The sequence below is a fragment of the Harpia harpyja genome, chromosome 9 (assembly GCF_026419915.1).
Source record: "Harpia harpyja isolate bHarHar1 chromosome 9, bHarHar1 primary haplotype, whole genome shotgun sequence".
In the NCBI taxonomy this organism is placed as follows: Eukaryota; Metazoa; Chordata; class Aves; order Accipitriformes; family Accipitridae; genus Harpia; species Harpia harpyja.
The window spans coordinates 3,726,898-3,751,246 of NC_068948.1; the positions used below are offsets into that span (position 1 = coordinate 3,726,898).

General features: G+C 43.5%; 1 long non-coding RNA gene across 2 annotated transcripts in view; it reads right to left on the reverse strand.

Annotated features, from left to right (window-relative positions):
• LOC128146182 (uncharacterized) overlaps window positions 1-22,953 on the reverse strand; it is a 42,944-nt gene extending 19,991 nt beyond the window's left edge. For both annotated transcript variants that reach the window (XR_008236704.1, XR_008236703.1), the window contains exons 1-2: window positions 22,904-22,953; window positions 13,618-14,460 (exon numbers count right to left, since the gene is read on the reverse strand). This is a non-coding gene — a long non-coding RNA (uncharacterized LOC128146182). The remainder of the gene's footprint in view (window positions 1-13,617; window positions 14,461-22,903) is intronic.
• Window positions 22,954-24,349: the final 1,396 nt, after the last annotated feature.

Consider the following 24,349-nt stretch of genomic DNA (forward strand, 5'->3'; position numbering starts at 1 on the left):
CGAAAATTAGGTTTCAGCATTTTAACAAAAAATCAACTTGGAGTTCAGTGTTAACAGGAGCCTAAGGATTTAACTAACTGTAATGAAAATAAAGAGAGACAAAATTCTTGATTTTCTAAGCCCCAGTCCTGAGAAAAGATTTCTACTTCTGGATCCCAACACAGCATGAGGGACAAAGCATGTACCAAAGGGTGGGTTTTCTTTCTTTTCTCTCTACTGCCATGGATTTCATAAGGTCATAGGTTGACATTTTGTACTTTTCCACACTTCCATTGACTTTTATTAACAATAAACAGAAAGTACTGGGCCAAAGTCATCGAATCCATGATAGAGTGTTTTAAAATATTAAGCCTCCTGCATGCAAAGACATCAGAAGGGGCTGAGCAAAGAGGTCCTCTCACCTGGTGTCCTGGCTCTGCCCCAGCCAGTGCAGGGCACTTAAGGAGAGGTATCAGAACCACATCTGAGCTATTCTCCATCGGGGAGCTGTTTCCAACCCTGACTGATGTAAGCAACTACATTTCAGTGAGATAAACCTGCCTACGGCAGTGCAGCTCCTGGCCTGACCAGCTAAAATAAGTTCTTGCAAATTGGTTCGTCCAAGGCCTTAATTAAAAGATGATCTATTCTTACCATCCAATTAAAAGTCTTAAAAGGTTGCCTATTTCTCTCCCAGCTCTTCTCTACTCTAGTTAAATAACAGAAGTAGAAGCAGCTGAATGCCTTTTTTTCATCTCATAACCATTCTTTTTGGGGGAAGAAGTAATTCTAAACTCCCTTCAGTCTCCTCCTTTTGACCATTTTGTGGAGACAGTCATGACATGCTGATGTATTCTTGTTCCCTGAAGTATGGGTCCCACATCAGTGCCTTAGCATCTACACCTTCTCAGATGCCCGTGTTTTCCCTTTCAGAAACCACTGCAAAGTCACTTTTAAACTTATTAAGTTAATAGACTTACAGTGGATTGGCCCAAATTTTACCATTTCCTCCATACTGTAGATGGGCTTTGGTCAAGCTGAGGCGATCTCTTTCCTGCCCTTCCTCTCCCTTTCTCCATGGCATCGCTACATGATATACATAGACATGGACCTCCTCCTATACCAACTTCTTAGGGCTGTGAGAGCAGTTAATACATTAAATGTTAGAGAGAGCTCCGACTTGAAATGCATCTGCAAACCTTAGTCCCGGGCCGTATTTCTTATACTTTTTTTTTAATATATATTTTGGTTTCTGGCAGAGATACAGGGAGCGAATGTGGCGTGCAGTGTGCAGCGTTTCCCAGACTGTGTAGCTTGGCACCAGAAAATAATTTCTTCGGAGTTCAAAACCTGTCAGGATGCTCTCTCGAAACCGCTCCACATTTAAGACGTGTAACACTAAAATGTCACTTTTGGAGCCCAAACCGGAGTGCCTTCAGCTTTCTGATTGGCAGAAAACTGACGGTTAAGCTCCAGGGAATTTCTACTACAGCTGTAAACTTTCAAAAATACTTTGCTGCTGCAAAAACTATAGAGTGTGGTTTAAACGAACAATATGCCCTCTTCATACCTCATCACCTGAAAGAACATGCTTTCGACTTCAGCATGAACAACCCGTGGTTTGATGGGGGGTTTTTTTTGCCCACACGAAACAGGTTAAGCAGTTTTCAGCTCAGTTTCTACCTGTCACACAAAAAGGACTATATTCCAGACATCTCTGGGAGGAGGAAGAGATGATACAGATGCTTGTGCAGATGTTTGGATCCTGTTCTCTTAATGTGCTATGCAGGACAAATTTAACCTCCTTATATGCCTCGCAGAAGACTAGATCACGGCCCTATTCCATCCCTGGGATCTCGGAGAAAGCCAAGTCTCTAGCTAATATGTTTATGTGACATTCTGAGCTTGGCTCTCCTCCGCCCTTGTGGGCCAAATCCTAATATGACCCAGTGCTCTCTCACATCAACTGGAGTTTTGCCTGAATAAAGTATAAGTTAAAACTGAGCAATGCCTCCAGGTTTGAGGCCAGCGATTCCATTTCACAAAAACTCATTGTATTATAAAAAGATACATCGGCTTCAGCCCACTGCAGGGTTGTTGGGTTTGGGGTTTTGGGGGGCTTGGGGTTTTTTTTTTTTTGGTGATGATTTTTTAAAATCTGAAATAGGAGAAGGCAGGTCTTCTCCTCCCACTCCTGGGACTACACCCTTCCCTGAACAAACCTACGCTCAGCGGGACCTGAATCCCTCCCGAACCAGTTATGTCTCCAGGGGCCAGTGCTGGTTGGCACCCTGCCCTGTGGCAGTCAATAGAAAAATGTCTCCTGAGGTTGCTAGGGGCTGGGTCATGTCCTGTTTACTTATAAACAAACCCCAGCTTTTATTCCAGGATTATCTTAATGTTTACTCCTATATTCTCTCCCTCCACTTCATTCAAACCCAAGAAATGACTAATGGTTTTATAGGAACAATCCTGACAAGCAACGTAGGAGGAGCTAAACAGCCTTGGAGAAGGAGATGACAGCTCTCCAGCTGAAGAAAGGCTACTGGAAAATACACAGGCTCGGGGAAAAGCCTCGAGCACTGATTCCCACTGAGGGTTGCAAGCCTTGGGTTTACCTGTTGCCTCCACGGTGTCCACACTTGTACAGCCAGTTCTGGCCATATATCTCGTGGTTCCCAATGTTGAGGCTCTCTGGACAGCTGGGGCTGCTGTGGGACATCTGGGCTGTCCTGTGCAGGGAACTGTGAGGAAATTTGCGGGAGGACTCTCTGCCCCTTGCACGATACAGCAATCCCAGTCCAAATTAGTGGAGACCCCAAGCTTGAACCCACCGGCTGGATGAGCTGCTTTTGGTTGTAAGGGGTTAAAAACTTGAGATGGCATCACCTCTTTGGATGGACCGTGGGTCTGTAGGCAAGGAAATGTTGTGTGCATGGAGATACCCCTGACACGTTGGGTATAGCCTGGCTATATGGCCTCGGTGTGGAAAGATGTGCCCCCTTGCATGGGGGTCAGCTTCCCCTGAGGCTGGATGGGGCACAGCTTTGTTGCTTTCTGAGCTCTCTTGCCAGCAATACTTGAAAAATTATGAGCCCAATGAAGACAAGGAACGAGCCAAATTAATCTTTGATATCAATCTCTCATACATATAATTTGGAGGTGCCGTTGAGTCTCTAATCACAGTGCTTCAGTGCTTTAATTGTGCCTTCTGCTTTTGAAACACATTACAGCCAAATGACTGAGTAATCATCACAATCCCATGAATGAGCCGGATAAGTAAGATTGTGCATGGAGAAACTGAGAGAGAAAGAGAGACCACACAGCAAGTAGTGTGAGCCATGGGATTAGAAATTGGGATTTCTTTTTCTCTATGCACAATCCACGAGGCCATGCTACCCTGTATGATCTCATGAAAGAAGTATATTTTCCATCTGCAAGGAACTCTTAACAGTATCAGCTAAGTGCAAATTAGTATGATCATTAGCCACTCTTTGAATGAGACGGCTGCCAGGAAGCCTGTGTGTATGTTTGAGGAAGAATTCCTAATGTCTGTGTGTCTGGAGGAGTATAAATTCTTCTATTCCCCTCCAGTAGCCTAATTAGATTTTACTCTGTTTATTAGGAGAGTTCAGTTGCTAGCTTAACATGAAATAAAATCTGCATGATTAAGAAGTCACAAGCAGTAAAGCTTACAGTATGCTGTTAGAAATTTTCCTTTCATATCAGCAACAGTGAAATCCTCCAGTGTTAAATAAAGGGAAAGCAGGAGTGTGTTTAGATCCAGCAGCCAGAATCAAAACAGTGTCAGGGATGGAGAGAGGGTGGGAAGGGCGGATCATGCCATTTAAATGGTACCTGAAATGAGAGAATTACTGGAAATGTTGCATTTTTAACCACATAGAAGACTGGAAGAAACATTGTTCTTTATGGATCTTCACTGTAAAACAAGGATAAGAAAGATGCTCTTCCATTTTAAAAGATATTCTTCAGCTCTCCTCACCTCCTTCTGTAGACATAGCAGTATATTGATGCCTGATGGCTCAGGCTTCAATATCAAGAGCCAAGGGTCATAAGAAGATGGAGTAATATCTCAATCTAAGGCTATTTGAACATCTTCAGTAGATGTCCAGATCTAAGCCCTTCAGGGGCTGGTGGCCCTAGTGATGTAAAATAACCTCCAGGAAGAGCTATATCCATTAGACATTAATTTTTCTAAAGTGACGCCTGGTCTTGTCTTTGGAATAAAAATCCATTGGAGGCAATGAAATGTTTGGGGTTAGGATCAGATCCTTGCATGAAAAATGCAGAAGTCTATGATGAGCAGCTAATAACCACCGAGATTTCTGCAGTTCAGAGTTTGTCTCCCAGTTTCCAGATCTGTGGTGGCACTGAAATCCAGGCATGCATCCCTCAAAACCTCCATGTAACATTTTAGGTACTGAAGGCTGAGGAACCAGAAAAAAAGACAGATACTCTGTTTCCACTGACTGTTGGGAACAGCTGGCAGTGTGTCACACACAAAGTCATTAGCAACCTGCAATAAGGAATTTTCCAAATGGTCTTTGAGTTGATGACCCCAAAATCCTACTCAAAAATTGCCTTCACATTCATTTATCGGTGGAAAGAAAAATACAGAGTGTTTTTTCCTTCCCCTAATAATCTGAGAAAGGGGCCTTTAATTACAAGGTAGGTTATTCTTCTAGAGGACCTCCATGACAAGAAGCAGCTGTGTCTAGTGCAGGTTTGCACCCATGCTGGGCTGCACCCACAATCTCTGAATCCAGGCTATGCCGCTGGTCGTCGTAACCTGACCTATAGCCACAGACGTGATGGAGTCCTCCTTCTCGTGCGTCGTTTAGAAAGACACTAGGGCTTAGAGTCAGGGTGCAAATCTGAGGACAAGGTAGGGAGCCTGGTGTAGAAAGTAAGTTCTGGAGCCTGAGCAAGAAAAGAGCAAGCTCAGAGAAGGTTAGGAGTCAAGGGAAGGAGACTTGAAACCTAAAGCTTTCCCAAAAAAGCAAAGGGATTTGTGTAACCCAAGGGACTAAAAGTACATTTTGGCCCACGGTCTGGTTTTCCTCAGCACGTGCCCAGCCACAAGAGTCCATGTGGTTCTTCTGTTTTCCCAAGTCTTTTGAAATATAGATGCAAGAGTCTCGAATCCCCGCACTTCCCTGCATTCCTCAAGAAATTGGCCCACCAAGTAGTTGTAATTCAGGATACCACCATACACCCACGTGTAAGATTCCTTAACAACTATGCACATTTTTAGGCTCAAATATTTTAGAATTGTTTTCACTGTGCCTGAGCTGTAATTGGCTCAGCTTCCCAAGTGTTGGATCATCTAACTAGAGTGATTTTTGACTCAGAGCCCAGGCACCATATCAAAACATTTATCAATTAATCATAAAAAGTAACTAACATTGTTGTCCACCCAAGAAAAACTGTCACTTACAGACTCATGTATGTTATTCCTTATGAAAGAGCTGCTATATAGAAGTTGATTTCCTGCACAGACCAGGTGGAAAATCTGCTAAAGGCAGAGGTCAAATCTAGTTTAATTTTATACCCTTTGTTAAGAATGTTCTCTCTCTCTCTCTCTCTCAAAAAAAAAACCCGTAAGAAAAAAAAAAACCCACCCTTGTGTTCCTTTCCAAGTTTTCTAAAGTTAATTCATGTGGAAGAAAAAAAGATTAGGATAAAATTTCAAATATTAAATTCAAATGCAGGATTAATGAGTTTTATTTCAAAGCCCCAGAGGTTGTCTGGAATTTAGGACATTTTTTTAGTAGCAGACACGAGACATAGCCAGATGCAGTCGTGTTTTGGACCAGCTCAGCACAAATTTAGCACCTTGAAGAAGAAGTTTTATGTCTGTTTTGTAAAGCAAACATTTCAACTTTTCCAAAATCCGTTGTCCAGAAGATATTACTGTTGCACTGGATGAAAGAATGGATTTAAAATAATGCTGACTTGTTGCTCTAGCACATAGTAATTTCCACCCCCATCACCATCACTGTAGGTGATGTAGGTCCTCTGCCCCATGCAATACATGGAATTTTTTTTTTTTTTTTAATAGCATGAAGCAACCCAGGTAAAAAAATGAATTAAACCTCTCTCTGACGCCAAATTCAAGACAGTCCTTGCAACACTTTGCAGGAAAGAGCTTTTTGCAACTTGGTTTCTTAAAGACCAGCAGGGAACAGCTTGGCAGAGGTACAAACACAATTCTTCTCACGCCCTTGCAGATAGCATGGCAAACCCATGGACGATGAGCAACTTCACTTCACACCCGGTCCCTGAGGCAAAGGAGTTGTAGGCCAAACCCGTCCCTTCATTAAAATATTTTTTTATCATCACAAAAATTAACAGCATTCAACTTTCTTCACAAACAGGATTGCTCCCAAGAAGCACCAAATAAAAGTAGTGTTTCAAGTCAGCATTGCTAGTTTGTTCAACTGAGACAGAAATTCTTGTTTTCAGTCAAGACTGCACTTTACTGATGACTCAGGAAAGGCCAGTAATACCTGCAAAGCATAGCCTAGAGATCCAGAGCAGGTTATCTGGACCACGATGTCTTTCGGACAGCCAAAAGTGTTTCGCATTGGCCTGACTGTGGTCTGCCTGAAATCAAAGACTAAAATCCCTGTTGAGTTCAATGGAAGAAGAAGGTGGCCAACATCGAGTTTAATGCTTTATACATCAGCACTGAAAACTTGATGGGAAAGGACCAAAACCTTGCAGTGAACACCTTCAAACATTGGAATCTTGTCTTGAAAGATTCCAATTATAGCAAGAAGAAAACACTGGCGTTTCAGTTTCAGATTCTGGCTTTTCTTCAAATTGACATACCACAGTCTGTAAATAGAACCAAAACTGAAAAATCATTCTGTTTAAATACCTTCATTGCCTTAGAAGTCTGCCTCACCTACAGAGAATCAATGTAATTAGCTGTAACACGAACAGGTAATTAGGACCTGGTGACAGGCAAGCTTCAGATGAACTATTCCATTTAGAAAAGGACTCACAAATGTTTTTTTCTCATTTCTTTTTGAGCTGGAAATCCTACAAGAACACGTTTTCTTTTCTCCCCCCCCCCCCAGTACAGAGCAAAAATAGTCCATGGAAATAGCCTTGTCTTACAGTATTTCTGTTCATGTTTCCCATCAAAATCAGTAAATGTCATGGCACACAAAAATATTATGCAAAGTAACAAAGGTACGTAAAAAAGTCTTTAAAAAGTTTTATTTGAGTTGCAGCTAAATTTTCTGGTCAACCACAATTTTATCCCATCCAGTTGCTCAGAATCACATCCCATCTCTAGCCCTTTTTAACAGTGAGGGAAGTTTGGATTTGAAGCTTCATTTTCAAATGGATTTCTTTCATCTATTTGATTCTGGACAGGATGGGAGAAGATGGGCATAATTGTCAGGCTTCTTAGGTTATAACTGCCTTGAGCTATTCTGAATGCAATGCTGAACCATCACCAAAGGAAGGGAAAAGCTGTGCAAGGCAATGGCAGCTCCACTAACAGCAAGCAGATTTCACTTACATGAGGCTAATGCCTCTTTTGGTCTTTCTCATCTCTGAACTCAACTCCTGACATTTTCTCAGCATTTTAATATATTAAAAGTCCAAAATTTCCCCCCAAATTGGTGAAGACTTGGTGTCATACCTAGTTTAACAAAGCCATGCTATGTGCTATCAGTGGCACAAGTCTATGTTTCACTTTGGATATACTAAGAAACGTTTTATTCCCAGACAGTGCTTTGCACATATACTATCAGTATCAATATTGTACAGTTTGACCCAAAACACTCGTGTCCAAAAGTCGCCCCCAAATCAGTTGCATCACTATGACTTATTGCCCGAGGACAGCTAAACTGGAGACTCAGCCAAGGGAAATGCTATCCAAAGGAAAACAGCAATAGCTGAAACATATCCAATGCACCAACAGGATGAGAACCTTACACAACATCTTCCTTTTTTGAGAACATATACTCTTAACACCATAAAAATATTGGGCTGTGCTCACACCTGGACCGTGTGAGTACCTCATAAGGCTGCTTAGCTGAACAGATTTGATGATTTTCCATTCTTGGCTTGGACTTCAGTGTGAAATATTCCCACAGTCAGATGCTCATTTACACAGCGAGCAAAGAGTGAAGCATCCCAGTGACCAGAAAATAGACACGAATGAGCCAAACCAAGGACTGGGTGGAAGCCTGCTCGGTGACCAGTTGCTCCACACCTGGCTCGGAGCTTGGGGATTTCGTACATGGTGTCGTGAGGTTTTATGGGCACTCCATCTATCATTGCATTGAGGAAAAAAAAAAAAGAAAAAAACCAGCAAAATAATAAAACGAAGATTTTTATGGGCCTAGGAGGAGCTAACCTGGAAATATCATTGGCACAAATAGAGCTGTTCAGCAGACAATAGCACTCTGATATTGCCACAAGTTTGTTTACCCAAACGTGGCCATCCTTGTTGTGAATTCCGCACCGTCCTGGTCCCCAGCCTGGTGGGTGTCCCCACCGCCCTCCGGCTGGTGGAACACAAGCACCGCTGTGATTGCCATGCTGACAGCTTTATTGCCTCCCTGACCTTGCTATTTTTAAAGAAACAGGTTATCTCGGTGATGTAAACAGGTCTTTCTCATGCAGTTATGTTATCCCATTGCAGGGAGCTGGAGCCTTTGGTCCTCACTTGTACTGTCAAGTCAGCTGTTTCGGGTGCCCAGGAGGTTATGGCACTGGTTTTACAGAAAGCTGCCTAGACTGACAAAGTGATTTCATTTTCCCAAATCACTTGGGAAATACAGCTTTAGATTTCTTCTTCAAACCTCGTTTACCCAAATTGCTAGAAAGAGTTAAAACTACCCAGATTCTGACAGCTAAAGCTTAAAAGAACAGCAGTGCATCCCGGCGGGGGGATGAGCAGAGACACTGATGTGAGATGCTGGATTGAGCAGGGATCAGTTAAATGTGTACTCTTGTTAGAAGTGCGAAAGTGCAAGTACGAGTTTTAGTGCATGAATGATTCTCCAGGTTAAGTGCAATAAATAGGTAAATGACAAAAATGGCATTGTAAAAAATGGCATTGCCCTCCCGCTTCGAAGGTGCTCGTTGCAAAACAAGAGTAGACAGAATGGCTAGACGCTTAGCTAGGGAAAATAAAATATTTCAGCTGGCTGAGTGATGCAGATTTACTAAAGACTTGATGTCTAGATTATCTTTTCTGGGGCAGAGATGGACAGGGTTTCAGAAAATGTTAAAAGTTTGGGTAAATTAGAAAAGCACTTAATGATTTAGTAACTATTTGTCCAACATTCTCTGTATGTATGTAAACTATTTACTCAGAAGGATACAAATAAAATGGAAAATGTCACAGTCTCTCTCCAATGCTAAAATTCCTGCCTCCAGTCCTAACTCCGTAAGCAAAGAAGCGCCCATGGCAAGGGTTAGACCAGCTCCCTCAGGAGGCCTTTCTTCAGCTCCCATGAAAACGGAACATCTTTTTCAGTCTAAGCTGGGATGAGGAAATTAAACGGGAAAAAAATGAAATTCTCCTAGAACTAATGCAGTCTGAACATGGCCAAAGGTATCTAACTGCTCCAAATCATTTCACCCATCTCTATTCTTGTTGATCCCAGTGTCAAGAAGGTTGTGAGACCCTATGACAAAACTGCCTGGAAGATTTCCTTGGTGCCTTGAAGCCCTCAGGAAACCTTAAGAGACATGCATTAAAGGAAGCAGTGTCCCCTCCTACTCCACTACTACTGCTTAGCCCTTGGGAATGGGAAGAGGGGCTTATGGATCACCAAGTACCTACGGTCCCTTTAGAGGTGATGGAGATAGATGCATCTGAGGCGTCCAGGGGGTAGCCAGTGGGTGTAAGCTGCACAGTGACACCGTTCCCATAACGTCAGAGCAAGAAGAGGTGGGTTAGAGGGAAAATGCAGTTCAGTTGCTCACCACTCACCCTTCTATTTTGAAGGAGTTCAGATAAGCAAACTGAAAATGATGTCATGGCTCCCAAAGGACACGGCAATACGTTGCCATTTGTCCAGCCAGAGTACAACTCTTATTAGCATGATATAACACAGTAGTTGGAAACTTAATAGAAAAAACAAAGCTGGAATTTAATAAAAAAAAAAACTATAGCTTTTAACTCGTTGCCCTTAGCATGCAGAGCTACTGTAAGTGAGCGCCTTAACATGAAAACTCTGAAGACTAAAGAATTAAAGTAAATGCAATCAGCAGATTACTAAATACCAATGGGAAATTTAGAGCCATAGAGCAAAATCCCGGAGCATTAAAGGATTTACCGCTTGGCATTGATGAGAAGCAAATCTTTGGATTTACATTTCTATCCTTAATTAGTAACTGAGGTTTATTTTAGTCTAAACTAAGTCACAAAAGATAACACACCCTAAAAGAAAATAGAAAGCAGTGCAATAAACTTCATAAAATGTCTTATTAAAAAATAATAAGAAAAAAGAATAGATTCAAATGGAAAATCAATTTCCAGCACTTCCATTTCCTTTTGTTTTCTTGTCTTCCCACCCATACTCAGCTCTTTTCTCATAATGTTCATCTCTGCTGGAGAGGTTACCAAGGGTGGTAACAAAGATAGCATTTTAAACCCAAAAGGGAGGCTCCCTTTTAGAAGGGACAGTTTAGGAGTGTTCTTGCTCCTTCACAGCTTGGTTTTTGAAAGTTTGCTGTCTCCCTGCCCAGTTCCCAGGGCCCCTCACTGGAAGTAGGACCTAAAATGGATGATCCGTGCTTCTCCGTGGCTTCAGCTCTGAAAAAACCAGCTGTGTCAAATGAAGCATTTTTTTATACGGGCACTTTGGGACAGGGGAAAGATAAGGTTCTTCTGGTTAATCAGGAGATCCCTAGCTTGGTTATCTGATGTCCCCATCTGCCGTTTGCATCACCAGTGATGGACTCCCAGGATCTGGCTCGGCGGGGGCACCCCGGTTTACCGGCAGGAGCCTGGCTGTGCTGGAGCGTGCCCAGCTCCTGAGATGCACCGAGGGTTCGGTGTCTGATTTCCTGAACTGCGATACAAACTCCCACTGCAGCATTTCCAGCAGAGCTTTTGCCGTGGCTTCAAGTAAAGCTGTGAAATATAAGCAGCTTGCTTCAGAACAGGAAAAGAACAAGAGCCTGTGAGTAAAATCTGAAAAAATACATAATAAAGAGTCCAGTCCCAAACAAACCACGTGCTTCAGCAAGAAAGAAGCTGAAGTACCATCTCCCTGCTGTTACCCACTCCCTGCTTTCCTGTCTTCCCCAGTGAACTCAGGAATACATTTGGTCCCCATAAAAATTTACTATGGAGTAGTCTGCGTGTGATTCTTGGGCTGAGGCTGAAAAGAGATGCCCAGGCATGATGCAGTAATGAAAGGGTGGCATGCTAGTGAGGCTAAGGCAGGGAAAGTAGGCCCATTTAAGGAGAAAGATTTTTAGGAAGACACCCTGTCTGTGTAGGTATGGGCTCAGTGTATCCCTAGGGTACCAAGACAGTCAGCAAGACACATCTGAACTCTTTGTTTCTTTGTCTCCTGTGGTCAGAGAAAAGCAGGACATAGGACTGGAAGGGATCTCTTGAATCATCTGATATACTTCTTCTATGGCAGTACTAGGTCAAATAATTCCCATCATAAGCTCACTAAACTCTGTCCTGGTTTTGGCTGGGGTAATTTTCTTTCTAGTAGCTGATATAGCGTTATGGTTTGGATTTAGTGTGAGAAGAATGTTGATAATGCACTGATGTTTTCAGTTGTTGCTAAGTAGTGTTTATACCAAGTCAAGGATTTTTCAGCTTCTCATGCCCAGCCAGCAAGAAGGCTGGAGGGGCACAAGGAGTTGGGAGGGGACACAGCCAGGGCAGCTGACCCAAACTGGCCAAAGGGGTATTCCAGACCATATAACATCATGGCCAGTATATGAATTGGGGGAGTTGGCCTGGGGGGGGTCGCTGCTCGGGAACTAACTGGGCATGGGTCAGCGAGTGGTGAGCAATTGCATTGTGCATCACTTGTTTTGTATACTCCAATTCTTTTATTATTATTATCATCATTTTATTATTGTTATTATTATCATTATTATTTTCTTCCTTTCTGTCCTATTAAGCTGTTCTTATCTCAACCCATGAGTTTTACTTTTTTTTCTTCCAATTCTTTCCCCCATCCCACTGGGTGGGGGGAAGTGAGTGAGTGGCTGTGTGGTGCTTAGCTGCTCGCTGGGGTTAAACCACGACAACTCCCTTAAAAAAAGAGGTTCAATTATTTGCCCTGTTTTTACCTACTGCAGCCACACCAGAGCCTCATTTCAACATCTTTGCCTGCTTTCTACTCACCTGTGGAGACTGTTAGGAAAGACGATAGAGACATAAGGGAATCTTAGATAAAAGGATTAAACACTTGCAGCACAAAAGCCAAGGTCAGCAAGCTTTGTCCAAGAGTTAAAATACTCATAACAGGCTCATATGTGCAACAACATAACCTCTTGATTTATCTGTTTAGCTTGGGATGTATCACGCCAAATGTCAGTGGGGTCACTTCTGTGCTAAGCCCAGTAGATAAAAGATTTTCTTTTGCATGAACCCAGCCTATTTAGCTCTGTTGCATTGCATTTGCTGACTTCTTACCTTGGCCCTAAGTTGTCTGGAGCCCAAAACGGACCACAGCATAACTGTAGCTATGGTTTTGAGTTCCTTTATCTGCATTTGGAGGCTGAGGTGGGACTACATGCTCTCTCCTGCCCATGTCCTCCTTTCTGCCTCCTGTCTCCTCTGCAGTCACTATGATGTGAAAGAAAGAGCAACGCTGGCTCCACCTGAGAAGACGTCTCTTTGGCCCAGGGTTGAGCCATAGTTCAAATATTTCCCTCTGCTCCCCTTCTTCTCCTACGTTACAGTGTGGCTAGAGTGAGCTTGCCCAAACCAAAAGTGTTGAGGCCAGAGGCACGGACGAGGCTCTGCTAATCCCCAGTGCAAACTGGCTGGTGGGGAGAGCAAAACTGGGCTCACCTCACGCATTTGCCAGTTAGCAAGGAGTCAGCAGACATGTGCAGTGCCCCGTATGGTCCATGAGCTCTTGGGGTCTGGGGAATCCAAGGTGCAGATCTACAGATCTGTCCCTCCAGCAGCAGTTACATGTTGCTTCACAGTCAGGGCTTGGAGTCAAATCCAGCATCAAATAGGTCCTCTAAGCTTATGAATCATCTAATGAGCAAAACTGCATTAAGTACAGCCAACCCCAGAAGTTTCAAAGATGGTATTTAGGCCTCCAAAATTATTGCATGGCTTAAAAGTGATGAGTTTAAAAAAATCTACTTTGAATTAATTTTGTCTTGTAGTTTCCGGTCCCTTCGATTGAAAACTGGACACTCGATGCACATTGTCAAAGTTTTCGTTACGAGCTAAAAGAATTAGAGATATGCATCTCAAAATGAACGCTGAATATAGTCATATGATTGCAGGAGCTGAGCACTTAAGATAAATCATCAAACAGCATGCAAAGTAAAATCACAAGTAAGTTCCCTTTCAACTAGTTCATTCATGAGAAAAAAAGAAAACCAAACCAAACCAAAAAAACCCCCACAACCTGTTTAATGACTTACTTAACAAGTGGTGATATTTCAATTTATGGTCATTCATTGGATCCTTATTCTCAAGGTGAATCGTGGTGTACTGATTTCGAGGCACTGATGGATATCTGCCCATCTGAGTTAGCAGTCCTCTTTATCTCGGTGCTTGAGCAGCTCACAGGCTTTAATGTATTTTGGTTTTGTGACACCTCTGCTATCGCCAGGAGGAAGACTGCCACAGGGGAATGTGATGGACGAGCGTGGCAGAGACATGAACTGGGACTACATCTCCTGTCTTACGGGGTGCCCTGTGCTAGCTCAGAGAGAAGAGAGAAAGCAACTCCCTCACTTGTTTTTTTAATTTGTTAGAATAACAGCTCCATATTCCCAGGGGCAAATGTCAGGAATAATTGCACGCAAATTGCACCGGAGTCATGCTAACGCACCCATTGCCACCCAAGGGCTCCTGAAGGGTTAATATCGAGGGCTCACTGGAGTTCAGTTAATTTACAACTGGAGACCTTTATCATCTCACACTGACATTGAGGGCTCACATTTCGCACTTAATTACTTGTTCAGCAATCACGCCTGGAAGAGATAGATGTGTTTCTGTGTTTAGCCCATGCAGCTGTGAATTGTTTATTTACTTATCGTCAGGCCGGGAATGGCTGTAATTTAAAAGTTCAGATCTCTGCTACCCTGAGCGGTGCAGGTCTTCCTTTAAATACTTCCATATTGCCGCGGTGGAATTTCGCTGGAGATGCCCGTCTTCTCCTCCTGTTCCGGGTAATGGGCTGGCAGGTGTTACTGGTTATTGGCGACCGTGATTATTTACGCTAAACAATCGCTGCCAAGTTCACAATCATAACGAAGGATCTGCGGAGATAAATTTTGGAAGGTAAAAAAGCAGGCCAAGGAGATGAAGCGAGATGAATTCCAGTAATTCGGCTTCTGAGGAATGACTCGATCCCTATCTCGGCGCTGGAATAGCTGAATCACGGCAGCTTCAAACAGTGGCTCACAGCAATTCATAGGCCAAATGGTGTAATTACAATTTAAGCTGTCAAATGGTGACCAGATGGCTTTATCTTTCACACCAGAGGCCTAAGAAGTTGGTAGGTGTGACCTTTCCACATACCGATCCACCTGCGCAGTGCATGAGGGCTGCGAAAGCCCGCGTTCCTGGCGCGCCCAGCCGTGGGCGCTGACACCCATCCTTGGCTTTGATAACTTTTGAGCAAAGCTGTGTAAAATCAACAGCGTCTTTTCACAGGGTTCCCAGGTCGCGTCACCCTTAAATGCCAAGACGGCAATGTTGTTGGACCACTTCACCACACGTGGATGCTGAGGGTTACCGGAGTACAAAGAAGGGGTGATGCCCCCCGTTATTCCCTTGGGGTACAGACAGACCTCTCAATCTACCTAGGAAAGAAAGAGTTGTGCAAAATTGGTGAAACTCCCTTCCAAGAGGGAGTAGCCAAAATGGTCTGTCCGTCCAGGCATGGCCAGCCCATGTGTAAGCAGAGCTGCAATGCAAGAATGCCACGCTGCAGCGGTCTTTGTGACGTGTGTGCGCGATGGAGGAGACGCTGTTGGTAAAAGCAGGCTGGACACATCACCTAAAAAAGCCTGAGGTAGTTCCCGGAGAGTCGCCCTGGGCAAACCCCAGTCCAATTTCCCAGCAGATACCAGCTCTCAAGGTTAGGTGCTTGCTGGGGACAATATCCTCATAACCTGTCCCATCGCCAGCGGCAGCTCGCTCCGGCCTCCAGGAAAACCCAGCCTGGTCCCGCACCGGCCAGACCCCGTGGGAAAGCACACAGTTTTGCAGCAACTCTCAGATTAGAGCAGCATTAAAAATAAGGACTTTGGGTTTGATATTAAGCCCAGTGTACTATGCCTGCGGGCAGGTGGAAGGGCTGACATATACCATCAGCAGCAGAGCTTCTGCCTCAAGACTCTTGCAGAAGCCAACTGCTTTTGAGTTAAAGAAAAGGTTTTCCTGGCCCGCGTTCTTGTGAGAAACACACATTTCTCCCAGTCCCAAAGTTCTTTCTATTTCAAAGGTGAGGAGAAAGGGATGCAAGCTAACAGGGAGCATGGCAAGGAAGGCTAATGCAAAGAGGTGGTGCTTCCTAATATTTTTTTCTATTATCATCACCACTGTTGCTGTAACAAATTACCGATCTCTCAAGATAGAACATCATTAAAATGGTTTGATAATAACATGTAACAAACAAAGATCAGAACTTTTGGGTTTTGAAGAAGCGTAAGGGATATTATTGGGCGTACGCAAGCCAACAAAAATGCAGATAATTCCAGGGTGATTTGAATTTTCTCAGAAACAGATATACAATCTTATGTGTCACTTCAGTAAAGCCAAAGAAAGAAGAAAAGAACCTAGATAGGTATAATTGAATTACACAAAATCCTGGAATTTGATGAGAGATAAAGTTACCACTAATTGTCTTAAAAAAAAAAAAAAAAAAAGAAAAGAAAAGAAAAGAAAAGAAAAGAAAAGAAAAGAAAAGAAAAGAAAAGAAAAGAAGATGAAATTAAAATGTCAAAAGAGCAGTAAGCTGCCTAATTGAACATTCAGTTTTTGGGTGCGTTCACGGTTGTGTTGGCAATGCCTCCGTGTACACACTGAAGTAAAAGCACTGCAAAATGGAAAAAACCCCAAACCGCAACTTTTACAACGGACAGAAATGAACAGCTCAGAAACGCTGCGGGATTTACAAAAGACCATTGCAAAACAGAAACAATCACAAGCAAAATCTGAGCCAGTAACAGTCCTGTACGTTCAAGCATGCTGGGAAGAGCTCTGCAGGCTGCATCCACGCGGGTGGCACGAGCGAGTTGGACCCAGCCAGCTCCCAGGGTGGCCACCTCTGCAATGACCCACTGACACAGAAAATGGAGAGAAATATTTGTTTCTTTCAGTATTTTGCTGGTTTTCCTCCTTTTAAAATTGTTGCTTCTGCTGACTTTGGTTTGATGGTTAGCAGCAGCACGGGTGTTCGGGGTCGCAGCATCAGCTTAGGTAAATGGGGATTTTCTGTGAACTAGGAAAATTTAACTCAGATGAATCTTGTCCCGATTTAACAGATAGGAAATGACAGAAGGCAACTATTGGCTATAAATAAGCTTCCCAGGCTGTCAGAAGAATTATTGCCGAGCTGCAAATAACCTGCGAACGCAGAGATTAAAGGCAATGGGCGCAACGAGCTATTTCAAAGGCAAGCGCAGAAGGGAAGGGGAGAGCATCCCTTCCGCCCGCTCCCTGGCATTGCCGCTTCAGTCGGGCTTTTCCCACACTTCAGGGGAAGCAAAAATGTTCACTGAGAGCCTGAGGGGATCCGAGGAGACAAGGTGGGCTGGGAAGGATGTGCCGAGGTCCTGCTGGGTGCCATAGGATGCTGGTCCAGATGTAAAAAGTACAGTGGGAGAGGGAGGACCCCACATCGCTGTGGCCCTGGTATTATTTTTGCACCGTACACACACAGCGCTGGCTATTGCAATAGACTGGGTCAGTAATAATATCATTCCGAAATGCATTTTTTGCCCTGGGCATTTGTGGAGGAGCGCTGGAGAAGATGCGCGTCTGCAGGCGATGCCTCCTTGGCTCTGGGACCTGAGGGCAGAGGGGGGATCGCGTACCCTGACAGTTGCATATTCACCACCCCACATTTCAAAGAGATTTTATCTGCCTGGCATGGAAGATTTCCCAAACTGTTTATATTAAGAGCAGCTTTTGATGCCAGCAATGAATATTACTATATTACTGAAAGGAATCAAAAGCTAAAGTGCCTGCGTGTACAGTTAATCTATCCAAACAGAAAATGTTTCTTAAAAAATTACGGCACTATTTTTATAACAAACCTCAGCCAAACTCAAAACTGAATAAATATAATATGTTCTTTTAAAACCGATTTATTTTTTTAATCATGGGCAAAAATACTTTCCTTGCTTTCATTCAGCAGCTAATACTTCACCCCCCCATATCCGAGCCCGGAGATTTGCCTGTGATGGGATTTCTGCTTCGGAGGCGTTCGGATTGAAACACCTCCCGAGGCCGGTGGGAACGCAGATGTGAGCACGTTAAGTTAGCATCATGGCCAGGCTGTGGTTTCTCTCTCTTTTTAACAAAACCATGAATTAGGCAAGAAAGTACCTCAAAGGGGCCAGTAGTGATGGGAAAGGCAGCCACCCTAACGCCCTCATCCACCAAGAGCCTAAATAAAGGCAGAGCCATATATATTTCTGTAGGATTATGCGAGGGCACCTATTCCTACTGACATGCTGTTAAGGCAAGAATACAGAGTTGCCGTCTTCGTGTTATTAAAAACTAACCTGTATAGTCATTACCACAATGTAATTTTCATTAGGGTTGCTTACAGCAGAGTTTGGCCCTTCCATTTTTTTTTTTAATATTATTATTATTACTATTTTATTTTAACTAGAAGGACTGAGCAGAACTTTTCCTGGATTTTTTAAGCATTTATTTAGACTTGCGTCATTGCCCAAGACCACAATTTGAATCTCTCAAGCCTCATCCCACGATCTTTTACTCCCCTAAACCCTGCACATATTTGATTCTCTCATGAAGAGGAGTCTAACCAAACAATTTGCAGCATGCAAGTACCCTAAAATGTAGTTAAAAATTACTAGAGGAGACGGCACTCGGTGATGAATAGGCAAGTGGGGTAACCTGACCCCTGAGAGCTTACACATCCCCTTTTTGTTTGTTTGTTTGTTCTGCTGAACTTTCCAGGAGTTTCAGCTGCAATCAAACCCAGGGCCCTAACGTGCTAGAAAGAAGCCATGAAAATGCTTTAAATACTGTCACCACGTTGACCATTTTTTGTATGTATTTTTTAAGAAGGGATGATTCAAGTTGCAAGCTGTCATAGAAAAATATATTTAAATTTCTTCCATCTGATTTTCTTGTATGAAAGAGAAACTGTGTTTGGGTGCCGTGCTGTTCCCCCAGCAGTTGTGCGCTGCTTATTCTGCTGCCCTGCTAAAGGTCAAAAGCAGGTAATGTATGTTGAAATTTCCACAGACCGGGGTAAGCTCTGAGGTTGTTGACTTTGATATCAGTTTTCTTCTACCCGGGGGGAAAAAAAAATCACTCCAGCTCCTCATTGATTTTTCATGGAAATTCACCAATTTCTCCTAGTTTAAGATCTGGTCTCTGATTTCTCCCTGATTATCATATCCGTCTGCCCCCCAAATGAAGTCCTGCTTTGTTTCAGCTCAGGATGATGATATCATTATTACTGCACCAAGCAGAGGGCAAAAATTCCAGTTTGCTAGAACACTGGTGCTGAATGACAGAGGTTACTTCAGAAAAAAAAACCAAACAACCCTCCCCCTAGTAAATGCACCTTAATAAAAAGGAAAAATAATGAAAGAAAAAGTTGCACAAAACTTGAAATGGGAATGGAACGTGCCTGCGCCGTTGTGCAGAAGATGCTAATAAGCAGAGTCTTGCAGAATTAACCAGCGTTATGATTTTAAATGCTCCTTTTGGAAATCACACTTTGCTCTGGCTGTGTTTGTTTTGGTTTAGCTGACTGTCGCTCTCTTCCCTGGCTTCAGCCCTTCTGCGTTTAGCTGCAGACTGATACAAGGGGAAAAAACTGTCTTGCATTTCTACAACTTTAGATAATACAGCACGAATTGATGGAAGGAGCCACGTAACTTTATGGCCATCCCCCCCGACTCTGCAAGGGACAAAAATTACCTTTAAACAAACAAAATTTTGGTCATCAACATGCTTAATTGGTACAGAACTGGATTAGGATGTTCCCATGGGGCTCCCAAGAGTTAAAGCCACTTTTCTTCAGATATATCGATATACATGTTGGTATTAATTCACTCTGTTCGACTCTTGCAGATGTTACAGGGAAAGCATTTAAAACTTACATTTTAAAATGTATCTGGGACATGAACGCTCAATTTATTATTGCTGGAGTCTAGAAATCTCAGATAATAGAATTAATTTTTTTTATTAATTGTCACTAACTCACATATTCAAATAGAAGTGCTGTTTTGTGCCCCCTACATTTAAAAAAAAAAAAAAAGCTTTTGAAAGCTTCAGTTGTCAAAATAGCCAGGATATTCCCTCCCATGAGAGCACAGGAAACCAGTATGGGTTATTAAAAGAAGTCCAACAAATCAGACTTTGAACATTTGCTCAGATAATTAATCCAGGGAAAGAAAGGTACAGTAAAGAAGACAAAAGTAGAAAAAAATTTGTACTGTGAGAAAATTTCACAGCCTAAAATAAAATTTTTTTTTTCTAGATAAAACAAGTGCTTTAAAATCTATTTAGCCATTAGTATGCATAGATATTTCATCTTATACATATATAGCAAGCTACCATTTCCGATACAGCTTACCGGTCATAACTTTGACAAAATATACAATTCAGTCTTTGTGAATCAGGATGTTTTAAAGCCATTCAGGGAAATTCCTTTAAACACAGTGGCTTGAGATTAAAGTACAGATTTAATTCTTTAGAACGTTTTTCCCAAATGAGTATAAATGTGAAGTCTGCCCTTTAAATTAAATGACAGCAAGAAGTCAGGGGGAAAAAACAAAACAAAACAAACAATAGCAAACAGTTTGAGATTGATTCTGCTCTTGCTAACCTCATTGTAAATAAGGGACTGGCTCTAATTTAGTTAATGAGATTTCACCAGTGTAAATTAAATTAGGCTAATTATTTTATGATTAAAATGATCTCTGTATTTGCAAACAAAATAGATTTTTTTTTAACAATTAAAGGATTTTTTAAAATTTTTTAAAAAATGCTGGCATGAGATGTAAAAGCAGAACTCCCATGGACAGAATGTTTCTGTGAGTAGAAAAAGTATTTTTCTTAATTGATTTATATTTAATTCTTCTTTTTTAGCATTTTAATTATTTTTATTATTTAAAATTGCATCTATAATCTCTCAGATCAAAACCAATTTGTGCTATATACCTTCAGAAAGCGTTTTTTTCTGATTGTCATCGTGTCTTTGCGCAGCGTACAACACACCCACAATTTGTAAGTGTGTAAAATCCATTTGCCAGTGCGCGCAGCTACCCTGCAAGATAAGGGCTGAACTACCTTTAGAAAACAGGAAAGGGTTGTGCATAATCTGTTATACATTATGTTTGATTGTTATGGTTTTTAAGTGTTATATAGCAACCAATTATTTTTATAACGCCTCTAATTGCATAAAAAGCAGATACAACGTGCACAGTTTAGGGCAAGTGGGTATTGATTTTCATTCTTGATACAGAAACCTACCCGATAAAATTATTAAACTGTGTGTTGATAGAGCAAATTGTACTATAAGTATATAACAAGTGCTGAAAAGATAAATAGGCTTTCAATTGCAATGCAAATACATGCCCCGGCAGTAGAAGTTGACCAGTGCACGAAGCCACTTTCTCCCTCTTGCACTGCCAAAGTAGCAATGCCACCTAATGGAGAGCCCGCACCTCGCACAACCCGAGCAGTTTTCCCGATAGCAATCTTTGCTCAGCTTTAACAGCTTTAAAAAAGGCTTTACAAAGCGATAGTTTCAATGGAAGAATAACAAAATCCCGTAGCAAAGGCTGGACAAATATTTGGATTGCCTTGCTAGATGTCAACACTTGAAATGAGTAGCGTTGTCTCAACCCATCCCTGTCTCGCGGGCAGATGCACGTGGCCCCTGAAGTACGAGTTTTGGGTTGATATGGGGTGCGCGGCTGATGCGGTAACTTAGATTTATTGTCTTCGTAGAAATCCCCCATTCCTGTTAGGCAGAAAACTTGGGAGACGTGACCCGGTTGCAAAGCGATGTGAAAATACACTCAGCCGTGCTAATCCCTGCTCTCTGACGCGTGGTCACGACATGCTTTCATCTTCGCCATCGCTCACGTCCCCACGCTCCGGCTCACGCACCCACGTACGCACAGGCACACACGTACACGGCTCCTCGCACGTGGCCGTTTGCAGAGAGATGAACGTGGAGAAACCGAGACCGGGGCGCAAAGAGAATAAATATGCCCTTGCCTTAAACTGCTCTTTGCGTGTCCTATCTGCTTTCTGCAGCGTTACAAACATCTGTGTGTGTGTGCGCGCACCTTCCCAGGAATGCTTTTACGTTCATATTCATAGGCAGGCACGCATCGCTGCTGACAAATGCGTGCACGGTTATCGATACACACGTATAGAAATATAGGAGCAAATTACACTGCATTTTCACCGGTGCAGCAAATCAAGTTGGACCAACTTTTAGGACTGACTCCCAAACCAGGCCCTAATTTGAAGATGATTTAAGATTTCCACCCTAGTTAAATACCCCTGGACATAAGACTATCAGAAAGCAGTTTGGATTTTGCTCTCCCCTTTCCCCGTTGCAGCTGAACAAAGCACCATTCTCTCTGACTCGTATATATTTTCCTTTACATCGTACCCAGGATTTTCCTCTAATTTATTTCTGTAGGGCCTGATCCAAAGCTCCCGCTGATTTCAGGAGGTTTGGGATAGGGCCCTGCGCTTCTTCCGCTCCTGACCTGCTGCTGCCAGGTCTGAAGTCAGTGCTAATTTGAATGATAAACATCAGGCCACACGAAAATAGTTTAAAAGGGGGGCTGGGGGGAAAAAACAGTAATTTTCTACACAGTGTGCTAGGCTTATGCCAAGGTTTGCACCCCCACCCCCACCTATTTCAAGCATATTCTAGTATGGTAAGGTTAGGAATAAAAATCAACTCTAAGAAAGATACAGTTTTAAAAGCAGCAGGGTTAAAGGCAGCAGTTAAAGCCAGTAGAGCTGAGAGAAACCTGTGCAAAGCATAGCTTTGCTGCTCTCAAAAAAAATAAAAAAAATCGAAATAATAGTAAAATAAACTCAGACAAGCCCAACAACAGAAAACCCGAAGCAAATAAAAGTGAGTGGAACAGATTTCCGTGTTTACTTTTCTTTCTGCAGTTGGATCCCTTGTTGTAGCCGCAAGAACTGCAAGGATAGGATGCGAAATGGGAAATAAAAGACGGGAAAAAGAAAAAGAAAAAAAAGAAAAAAAAACTTTTTAAAGCAATTTAGGGCAAAGGAAGCAAATCCAAAGGCTCCAGCCTGGACCAGCGGAGCGGTCCCGCTTCCCCCCCGCCCTTGCCCAGGCTCTGTCCCAGGAGCCCGGCGAGTTTTTGCAAGGCAGAAGCTCGGAGCGGGGAAAGGGGATGGTGCAAAGCCCGGGCTCGGAGGGGAGGAAGAGGAAGAGGAGGAGGGTTTCGGGACGGGGAGAGGGAAGAGAAAACGTCTAGTACATACATCTCGATGAGTTCACCAGCCCCCAGCCTCCGCTTGTCTCTCTCTCTCCCTCTTAAGTCAAAAAGGAAATGCGGTTCTTTTTTTTTTTTTTTTTTTTTTTTTTTTTTTTGCAGAATCAGAAAATGAACCGTCAGGAAGTTGGCAAAATCTCTAACTAAACAATCAATCGAGGAAATGCAACAAATTCGCGCGGGCCCTGCGCTTTGGCAGGGAGGGGAGCGAGGGCCGGCGGGCGGCGCGCAGAACCGCGCAGACCCGCGCAGACCCGCGCAGCGCAGCGCAGGGTTTTCCCTGCTGTATTTTTACCCTCCGCAAACTCATCCTCCGCGGCCAGGTACGCGAGTTAAAGGCAGCTCCCCGTACACCCGTGCGGGGGAATTAGCTTCCCTTCCCAGGGGCTGGGATAAGCGGGATGGAGAACTAAGCCAGTTCCGTGCTGGTTATTTCTTCTAAAAGTGCATTTCGCACAAGGATGAGTGTAGCAAGGAGAGGGTTTTGTGGGCTTTTTTTTGCTGTTGGTGGTTTTGGGTTTGGTGGGGGTTTTATTTATTTTAATTTTTTTCTCTTTTCTCTTTTTTCTTTTTTTTCTTTTTTATTTTTTCTTTTTTTCTCTTTTTTCTTTTTTTTTTTTCACAGCTATCGCCCCTGCTTTTCCTAAGTTTTCCACAATTCACCCGTTCCTCCCTCTTTTCTTCCCGTTTCCAAAGGATGATCTCTGCCCTCTGATACAGACCGAAAGGCTCCCCCCCCCCCTTACATAAAACAAACAAATATAGGGATAAATAAAAGCTGCTACGTGAGCGAAGCAGCCAGCCCTGCGCAACGCGTTGCTGTCCACCGCGAGAAGCGCGACAGCATCCCGAGGGGGGGTACGGGACACACACGGGGGGGGACACACGCTCCGCGGGCAGCCGCAGCCGCGTATTGCCGGGGCGGGGGGGGGGTGGCTTCTTTAGGCTCCCGTCTGGGCAAAGGTGACCCACCAAATCCCCCGCAAGGGATTTTATGGGGGGGGGGGGTCCCCCAGATGCTGCTGAAGGCAGCTGGAGACCCCCCCCACCTTCTCCTGCCCCCCCCCCCGGTGGGTGCGGGGCCGGGACTGGGGGACCCCCGGGTAAGGGGAGTTGCCCTCCCCCAAAAATGCGGGCCACGCTCCGGGGTCACTGCTAAAAGCAACACAACTCCGTATTTTTTAATAAAGAGCGTTCTCTTGCGAGCTGGCTGCCTTCCACCCACCCCACGGATGAGCTGGCTCTGTAAACACTGCAGAGAAGATTAACACTGCTGTTCTAACCTCAGAGAGAGATCTGTGCCTTAGGAAAGCTTTTACTGCTGCTCATCTATGGGTTCCATAATAGTCCTTTTGTTTTAAGGGTGACAACAGCCCCGGGTCCTGCCATCCTCAGCGCAGCCCCGCGTAATGCGGCTCGGCTCTCTCCCGGTCCC